Below are 865 nucleotides of genomic sequence, written 5' to 3'. Positions count from 1 at the left end.
ATGTAATATTAAAAGTATGTATGATTAGTAAAACAATGAAATTAAATTAATTACATATATTAATTTTTGAAGTTTAGTTATATTTTAAATAAATATAAATTTTAATTTGTTAAAGAACTAAAAATATATTTAATAAAAGAATATGGCAAGGTAAATAGGTAAAAATTAGTGTAAATAGTATGGGCCTCCATGGATTTGGAAATATGGGCCTTAACCTTCAAGCCCGTTTTGCTTCCGATGGTGGCCGAATTATCATGTGTAGACTCACTTGGGTCTGAAGAACAAGAATAAAATAATTTAGAATTAGGGTTCTTTTTGTTATCCAGTGCGGTATTTCTTCACCCTGCGTCGCCCTGTTTCCAGATCTTTCCGCAGAGCGTTTCTTTCATGGGACATGTCTTGTATCCTGCATGCCTTTTTCTAATTTCTAATTCTTGTTGTGTTTGTTCCTTCTTATTTTGACATTTAATTTTCGGTTCTTCAAATCTGGAGTTTTCAATGCACTTTCCCCTTTTTTGTTACTATGAAGGCTGTGATGACCTATAACATTTCTCGATCCTGATAATGACCAAAGCAAGTAGTTTGCTCTGTGATGACAGTGTTTGTGCGTGTCTGAGCCTACCTTTCAATTTTTCTGCATGTAACTGTTGGAACAATTTTGACAAATCATTTCTTCAGTTTGTTGATGGCAGTTTATTATATTTACGGTGCAAAATCGTTAGTTCCCTCGTCAAAGCACTTGCTCTATCTTCTGCTTTGAATACTGCTATACCCATTAATCCATGTGCTAGAGTTTTGGTTGGCATGTTGCAAGTAATGTTTTTGGATAAACAAAGCAAATTCTTTTTGGTCACATGACTCGTTT

At 33.5% G+C, this 865-nt stretch overlaps 1 non-coding gene across 1 annotated transcript; it reads left to right on the top strand.

Moving 5' to 3' along the window:
* The first annotated feature begins 527 nt into the window (after positions 1 to 527).
* LOC148191949 (small nucleolar RNA snoR126) lies at positions 528 to 621 on the top strand. Its single transcript, XR_015782754.1, has one exon. It is a non-coding gene; the product is annotated as a small nucleolar RNA snoR126 (small nucleolar RNA).
* The last annotated feature ends 244 nt before the right edge of the window (positions 622 to 865 follow it).

The sequence above is a fragment of the Vigna umbellata genome, chromosome 10 (assembly GCF_029865625.1).
Source record: "Vigna umbellata cultivar VRB3 chromosome 10, Vumbellata_1.0, whole genome shotgun sequence".
Lineage (NCBI taxonomy): Eukaryota > Viridiplantae > Streptophyta > Magnoliopsida > Fabales > Fabaceae > Vigna > Vigna umbellata.
Note: the sequence above shows the minus strand (reverse complement) of the source record. Positions and strands in the feature narration are given on the sequence as shown.